Source organism: Aotus nancymaae, unplaced genomic scaffold (assembly GCF_030222135.1).
Source record: "Aotus nancymaae isolate 86718 unplaced genomic scaffold, 86718_ANA_hifiasm-v0.15.2.pri h1tg000006l, whole genome shotgun sequence".
Taxonomy (NCBI): Eukaryota; Metazoa; Chordata; class Mammalia; order Primates; family Aotidae; genus Aotus; species Aotus nancymaae.
In genome coordinates, this window is record NW_026988417.1 from 9,653,565 (window position 1) to 9,662,046 (window position 8,482).

Consider the following 8,482-nt stretch of genomic DNA (forward strand, 5'->3'; position numbering starts at 1 on the left):
TAGAAACATTTTAAAAATCATTTCTAGCAAGCACTTTGGCATCTCGTCAGCTGTCTACTCCTTGATTTTATCAAAAGATTAAGAGTTTCTTTGAATAAAATAATTTCTCAATTAAGCAGCAGAACATCTATCTTTACAAAGTATGAGGGATGCCAGATGTTGATAAACTTATTCCTGATTTGGACAAAGTAAACTTAACAGATTCTTCTGATGAGCATGTTTTATGAATCCTCCGTTGTGCTCCATTCCATCACATGTGCATTTTTCATGTTAAACTACAATTACTTAAACTCTTCCCCTATCCTTCTAAAGTAATTTTCCGAAGTTGGAGTGTAGTCTTTTCACCGTTAGGCTATGCATTAATCGAAGCTTTCTTTGCACCATGACTTTATAATGTCTAGTATACAATATTTCTACTTCCCACATCTTTGCTTTACACAGTCACCTTGCCCTTCCTCCCACCACATAAGAAAAAAGATGGTCATCCTAACAGGCGAAGTGTACAGGGCGTCTGTGTGTGTTGTGTAGCTTCAGAGTTAGATTGAAATTACCAGGCACAGATTTAGTCTTGTCATTTTGTTTACACGTTGGGGAAAACAATTCAGCTTATTAAACGTTTCATGTAACTGCACTCAAGTTTTGCTAAGCTGGAAACTTGGACCTCTTCTGTGTAGTGACTTTTTAATTACAGTTTTCATAACCTGGAGATCAGACTGTTACTTTCACATGATGTATGTAGTGTCTCATGACTGGAGTTTGCTTTGTTTTACAGTATGTCTACTCCTTGTATTTTTCAAGAGCTATTTTGTAAACAGATGGTGTTTTATCCATTGAAAATGCAATTTAAAAAATGGCACACAGAAAGGTTAAAATAGCCTTGCATAGGCCACTCTGACTTACATGAAAGGGTAGAACTGAACTTTAGAGGTCAGGTAGAATTTGAATAAGCCTCATGGTGAAAGGAAGAGACGGTATGAGGAGAACTAATAGGATCATAGTTAGCAGCCCTGGGGAAAACACTGGCCTGGAGTCAACCCTGAGCACCGCCACTTCCAGCTGTGTGCTGAGGGGAGGTCCCTGCATGAATAATATTGGGATAATAATGGTGCCGACCTCTTAGATTGTGAGATTTAGTGAAAGGAGTTATGTATTGTTTTTAGGACAGCACCTGTTAGTAAGTTGATAACAAATATAAGCTGCTACTGGCGTAACTCAGACTGGGAAGAAATAAAGGAAGTTGATTAAAAATTCACCAGCACCTTTGGAATAAACTCCATATTAGTCCCATTCTCCTAGATAGATTTGGAAGAAGGAAGTGAAAGGACTCAGGTGATGAGATTTTTCAACTTCAGCAGGGTGTAAACACAGAATGACAATAGCAGTAACAACTACCTTTCAATGAGACTTTACTGTGCACCAGGTGTAGCTCTGGTGTTACATGTATTAACTCATTTAATTTTATATCAACTCATGAGGTGGGAACTTTTAATATTCCTACTTTATAGATGAGGAAACAGGCATAAAGAGGGGCTGAGTGTATTCAAGGCCATGTGGCCAATGAATGACGTAGCTAGTGTGATAGTTCACTGTTGAGGCTAAGAGATGCCCAGGTGGCCAGTTGGATGTTACTTGTAAGGTCTTTCTGGAAGAGATTGGCATTTGAATCGGTAGACTGAATAAAGATCATCCTCACCAATGTGGGTTGGCATTACCTAATTTCATGAGAGCTAGAATAGAACAAAAGAAAGCAAATTTGCTTTCTTCTTGTGTTGGGATAGCCACCTTCTCCTCTGCTCAGTCATTGGCTCCTTTGGTTCTTAGGCTTTTGAACCTAGGCTGAATTACCACCTGCTTTCCTGGGGCTCCAGGCTGCAGATGGCAGATCATGGGACTTTTTGGCCTCTGTAATTGTGAGTCAGTTTCTTATAATCTTTCTGTATATGTATTAATATATCTCTTATCCATCTACCTACATTCTATTGGTTCTGCTGCTCTGGGGAACCCTAACTAACATGACTGGAATGTAAATCCATGGGAACTTGCCTCACATTTCCAGTGCTTAGTTGCTGTATGAACCGTAGAAAACCAAACCTATCTTCCTGTGGGGGTAGTGGGGGCAGGGAGCTGTAACTATATTATTACAATTCTTTGCATTTAAACTCTGCCAAACTTGTACAGCATCTGGCAACACACAGTGCAGCAGTGAGGATGACCACTGTCACTCTTGTTGCCATCTTGGTTTTGGTGGGTTTTGGCCAACGTCTTTACTGCAACCTGTTTTATCAGCAAGGTCTTTATGACCTGCATCTTGTGCTGACCTCCTGTCTTACCCTGTGACTTAGAATGCCTTAACTTTAACTGTCTGGGAAAGCAGCTCAGTAGGTCTCAGCCTTATTTAACCCAGTTCCTATTCAAGATGGAGTTGCTCTGGTTTAAATGCCTCTGACAAAACTGTTTGCCTCAATGTTGCTTGTTTGCCTCAAAACTATGTGTACAGAAGACACTCCCAATTTGGGTTTCTAGATTTAGCAAATAAAAATAAAGATGCTCAGCCAGGCATGGTGGCTCACAACTGTAATCTCAGCACTTTGGGAGGCCTAGGCAGGCAGATCATGAGGTCAGGAGTTCGAGACCAGTTTGACCAACATGGGGAAACCTCATCTCTTAAAAATACAAAAATTAGCCAGGCGTGGTGGCATGCACCTGTAATCCCAGCTACTCAGGAAGTTGAGGCAGGAGAATCAGTTGAACCAAGGAGGTGGAGGTTGTAGTGAGCCGAGATCGCACCACTGCACTTCAGCCTAGGAGAATGAGACTCTATCTCAAAAAAAAAAAAAAAATTAAATTAAAAATACAGATGCTCAGGTAAGCCTAAACTTCAGATAAAGGATGAAGTTTTTCTTTGATAGACCATGTGACATTCAATATTTAGAATATACTTGTTTAGAACATACTAAAAACAGTAGTTGCTCTGAAATTCAGATTTAACTGAACATCCTGTGTTTATCTTGCAGTCCTACATTGACTACACTCAATAAATGTGGTACATTGCTAAAACTGCCAGATACATTTCCTACTGAACAGAGCCACGTGCCATGCTTCTCAAGAGGTGACAGCTGACAGTGAGCTGGGGGCTGGAATGTCTCAGTTGCTTGAGAGAGTTCAGAAGTAAAGTCAGTTGTGGGGAGAATTCCAAGCTTTTCAGAGTGTCAGTCCAATGTGGTGGTAGAAAATAAGACTTAAGTGAGTTTATTTCAAGGTATGCTAAGGCTTGGGAAAAGTGGCTCACCCTTCCTGATGCAAGTATGGGGATGAGTGCATTAGAGATGTCTTCCAGGGCTTCACCCCTTCACCGCCACCTGGGGATTTCCCTCACCTGGCCTTTGTTCTATTCTTACTTGATTTACTCTCATTTTGAGAAGCACATAGTTGAGTAATTTTCTAGGGAGCTCAGATATGCCCTCTGGCCAGGATTGACAGATAGTCCAGGAGGCTGTTCTAGCACCAGGCAGCTTTGTGTTCAGAAGAATGGTAGGTTTTATGAATAGGAGGGCCTGATGGCGGCATAAACTGTCAGAGGCAAGGTAGACACATGTAGAAATAGGCAACAAGGCTAGAATCACAACCAGAAGGTCTCACCTGTAGGAATCTACAATGATAGATAATACACCACCAAGTTGCTAGGGGCAAGGTCGACGGGCCAACGAAAACTACTAATAGATTCATTAATACTGAGACTGACTTCAACCTTCCCAGTGGAAAACCATGATTCTTAGTTTCCAGAACTGAGCCATTGATTAAACAGAAGCCTGAATCTCCTTGAGGAAAGATCCTTCAATAGGACAGCAAGTATATTCACAAGTTATTTTTCCAGTCCTTCCTCATAGGAACTTACAGTCTTTAATCAACTTAGCTGTGCACTGGGGGAAGGGAAACACCCATATCTTTCAAGGCAGTTGGATATAGGGTCTAAGAGGATGTTAAAACTATGAGGTCTCACATGCCTTCATGCTTCCTTCTTAGATTGGAAGAGGCACAAAAAGGCCAGGTGGCAAACAGAGTCCTGGCCTAAGGGCATTTCACAAGGCATCAGTGTGTTCATGGACTCACCTGTGTTGACTTCCCTGATCCTTTGGTGGATTAATTAGGATGATTGTACTTAGCAACTGGCAGAATGCTCACACCAAGTCCTTAAACTGTGGAGTAGACCCATGTAATCGGAACATCTAAGTGGAACCCTCTGCAGTTACCCAACCTCCAGGCCAAGACAGTAAATATGCAGCAATATATTATGTAGGGTGGAATGGCAAGGAGTGCTATTGGAATGCTGCCCTCAAAGATTTTAAGGAGGTGAGGTTGATGGTTCCCATTACATCTCCATTTCATTTGCCAGTCTGGCACCTGAAATAAAAAGGCAGCTCATGATATAACTACTATCAACTCCATCAAGTGGTAGCCTAATTATAACTATTATTATATTGCAGTTTCATAATTATCACAGATAATTATGACATAGCTTCTTCTACTTAGTATGTGGTCACTGATTTGGTGAATGAATTCTTTTCAGTCCCATCACAAAGGAGGATCAAAAGCTTTTGCATCCACTTGGGACAGATAGTGGTACGCAATCTGTCCCAGGAAATTTTAGTCTCTCTAATGCTTTCACCAGCAATATAGTTTAATGGTTGTTCTATCATCTGGATATTACATAGAATATTATGCTGATCCATTATATTGATGACATCATGAAGATCTGAACTAAAAAGGAGAAAACAACCAGAATGGTGGAAGTGTTGATAAGGTATATGTGCACCAGTGGGTAGAAGAAATCCCTACAGAATTTCAGCAGCCTGCCAAATTGGTGAATTTTTAGGGGAACAGTGGTTATTGCATCTTACATGTACTTCCTATTGTAAGTCAAAGGAACCAAGACTAGGCGTAGGCCTTCTGATCTGGAAGATCATACATCATGCTTAGGAATATTGCTGTCATCCACTAACTGGGTTGACTCTGAAGGCTGACAGTCTTGAGGGACCAAGGGCAAGAAAGCAATCGGCAGCACATTAAGCTACAGCTCCAGAGGCTCTGCCACATGACTGGAAAATCTCATGGTGCTAGAGCAGGACCAGCATGCATTACCTGTGTGTCAGCTGACCATTTTTGTAAATAAAGAACTATTTGGTTCTCTAAGAAGTTTTTCCACCTTTGTTCTAGGGCAATGGCTTTCAAATTTTAGTGTGTGTATGCATATGTATATGTGTGTGTATTCCATCTACTCAGAGGGGCCACAAATGCATGAATGGGGAGAGGTGAAAGCTCTTTTTGTTTTGTTTTATACAATAGAATAACACCTACCAAATATAGAAGGAATGGAGCTCAAAAGCAGCAGTGGATGCTGTGGATTAAAGTTTGAGATACACAGTCTCAAAGTGTGCTGTGCAAGTTGCCTATTGATCATAAAGGGGAAAATATTAACTTTAAAGTGGAGAAACCTAATAGACACCACCTCAACATATGATGAACCCCACCTGGTGCCCTTATCTTGGTTTCTAAATGTCATGACCAACCGAAAGGAAGCTTGTAAGTAACTTGGAGGAGAGGCTGATTTCAGGATTGAGACAGGGCAAGATGAGCCCGGGGCAACTTGTCCAGAAAGTAATGAAGTGTTCAAAGAATGATGGGGATATATCAAAAGTACATGTAGGCCATCTTCAGGAAGGTCCCATTGGACAAATCTGTGAACATTTTAATGGCAGTAAATGATGGCAGTAATGAGGAATAGTTGTCTTTTGGTTTCAGCAGGGGATTGGTTCTATGACTCCCCATGGATGCCAAAATCCACAGATGCTGAAATCCCCAGTATCCCCTCTGTATCCTTGGGTTCCTCATCCATGGACTCTGCCAACCACAGATCAAGTTCCCATGGATGTAGAGAACATACTGTGTACATGCTAAAAACCATGCATCTCTGTCTATGCAAATAATCGAGTAAATACATAAATGGGGAGAAGTGAAAACTTTTTAAAAAATAGAATAATGTCTACATACAGAAGAAAGGATAGAGTTCAAATATCAGCAGTGGTTGCTGTGGACAGAAGTTTGAGATAGTTACAGTCTCAAAGTGTCCCCTACAAATTGCCTATTGATTACAAACAGGAAAATAGTAACTTTAAAATGGAGAAACCTAACAAACACCATGTAAACAAATGATCAAAGTTAACACTAGCACTATTGGAACAAACGAATGTCATGAGTCTTTTGATCAGAGGCACCAAGAAGGACACACCATCACTTCTGGTATAATCCTGCCCTGTGCAACCTGAATCAAATGAAGAAAACTCAGACAAACCCAAGTGTCTTCCTCTTTTTTATGGTGGCGGGGCGGGGGGGCTTGGACAGATATTCTACCAAAAAGTGACCCTAACTCTTCAAAATTATCAAAAGGAGAATGAGGAACTGTTTCAGATTAAAGACATGACAACCACACAATGTGATTATTGCATCCTGCATTGGGGGTAAGAGGAGCTAGAGCAGACATTAAGACAATTGACGGACATTTGATAAAAACTATGAATTAGATAATCAGTGTAACTTCCCTGGGTTTCCTAATTGTACTGTGGTTATATAAGAACATTCCTATTCTTAGGTAAAATGTTTTGATGTCTTAAGCTTAATCTCAAGTGGTTTAGAAAAATATATGTGGATCCCCATTTGTGTTTGCGGGTGAATATGAATACATGTACTTACATTTACACACACAAAAGGGGAAAGGTGAACAACTGGTGAATCTGGGCAAAAGCTGTATGGCATTTATTATACTATTGATGTAATGTTTCTATAGTTCTAATACCATAACAAAATTTAAAGCTTGAAAAAACTACAAAAGTAAGAAGGAAGATGAGATTGTGGGAATGCAAGATTACAATGCAATGGTCTGGTGGGTCACAGTAGAGCCAAGACTTTACCGGTGGAGCCAGTAGCGTGGGTTGTAGGTTGGGGGTATTTTGGAGAGATGACTTTATCCATGGCATACAGGAGGAGGAAGATTGGAGACAGAAAAACAGTTTAAAACAGTAGCAGCACCAAGAACAAACATGAAAAAGCCCTAGACTGAATGGTGGAATTTAAGCCACACAAGCAGCAGCACTTCTCCCTGTGAACCCTGATTGTGTCCCTTTATTCCTGGAAAGCTGAAGTAAGGAGATGTACTCAGTAAACTTGACTAATACATATCCATCTGTTTATGGACATCAAGAGAGTAGTGATGTGGCTTGCTCAGTGGCACGTAGTAAACAAACTTCGAAGGTATGACATGCTCTCACTCTGTTGCCCAGGCTGGAGCATAGTGGCACAGTCACGGTTCACTGCAGCCTCATTCCCCCCAGGCTCAAGGGATCCTCCCACTTGAGCCTCCCAGTAGCTGGAACTACATGCGTGTACCACCATGCCCGGCTACTTATTTTTTTGTTTTTAGAGATGTAGTCTCACTGTGTTGCTCATGCTGGTCTCTAACTCCTGGGTTTAAGCCATCCTCCTGCCTTGTCCTTCTGAAGTGTTGGGATTACAGGTGTGAGCCACTGTACCCCGTCCGTAGCAAAATATATTAACCCTGTTTCTGGATGACCAGACCGAGGCATAGCTCATTTTCCATGCTTTCATTAGGAGTTTGGTTTTCAACCACCTGCAACATTTTTCCTGGGCATTTGTGAGTATTTATCTTAGAGGAGACGCTGCTTTTGGTGGGTTTGTGGGTTACGAAAGAACCCAACTGGAACCAGGTGTCCTGGGGCCCTGAGGACCTGCTCTGCTTAGCATCCTGTAGCCGGGCTGGATTCTCAACTCATTTCTTTAACTGTATGGAGGTCTGTGTGGAAATGGCATTGACTTCGCCAGGCTAGTAAAGATACGTTTTACCACCTTTCATCTTTCTCTGCTACCCTCATTTCTAAAGTGGAGATAAATAATAGCACCCAGATGAGATGAATAAACGTAAAGCAACTGAAAAAAAAAGGAGGTGGGCGGTGGGGCGGGCACGCGACTGTGGGCGCAGGGAGAGGCTGGCAGATGCTGGGGGCTGAGTGTGCCTGCTCGGTCGGCGCCACTCAGGGAAGCGGAGGCTATTCGCTGGAGGAAAATTGGGGGACTACCAGGCTTCGGAGGAGACTGCCTTTGTTGCTGATGAAGCGAGCAGCATTATAAAAGAGGCTAAGGAAAGCGCAGTTTGTGGTAACGCTTATCAACACAACAAAGTGAACCAGTGGGCCACAAATGCAGAACAAACTTTAAGCCAACTCACCAAGCTGGGAAAACCATTTAAGTACATAAATACATTGTGACCTGTGTAATTATACAAAGGAATGGAGCTGGATTACACACAGCAATTTCCTGCTTCTGGGACAGCTCTCCTGATGGGAGCTGCCCTGCGCGACCAGAGAGTAAGACCATTTACTGCATCGTCAGCTCCTTCGGACTGTCTATTTGA

At 41.9% G+C, this 8,482-nt stretch overlaps 1 pseudogene; it reads left to right on the forward strand.

Annotated features, from left to right (window-relative positions):
• The first annotated feature begins 5,558 nt into the window (after positions 1–5,558).
• LOC135269467 (dynein light chain Tctex-type 1-like) lies at positions 5,559–8,482 on the forward strand (annotated as a pseudogene).